The sequence below is a fragment of the Penaeus monodon genome, chromosome 25, assembly GCF_015228065.2.
Source record: "Penaeus monodon isolate SGIC_2016 chromosome 25, NSTDA_Pmon_1, whole genome shotgun sequence".
NCBI classification, from domain to species: domain Eukaryota; kingdom Metazoa; phylum Arthropoda; class Malacostraca; order Decapoda; family Penaeidae; genus Penaeus; species Penaeus monodon.
Window position 1 is genome coordinate 11,775,989 of NC_051410.1, and position 263 is coordinate 11,776,251.

The window sequence follows — 263 nt, forward strand, 5'->3', positions numbered from 1 at the left end:
AGGGAAGTTGCATATGCAAAGGAAGGTTGGGATGGATGTTGTAAGAAGAGAAATATTGCTCCTTGTGGGAGACTGTCGCGTTAGTATGTGGAAGGTTCCTCTCCGGGATACCTAAAGGGGGAACGAAAGAAAGTTTAAAGTTTTTCTACTTCTTTTTTCCCCTTTTTTATAATGTGTAAACGATGGGAATGGGATGGGAATACTAACGAGCAAGACTGATAGTTTATAGGAGTGATGACAAGAAGAAAGACCTTGGTGTGGAT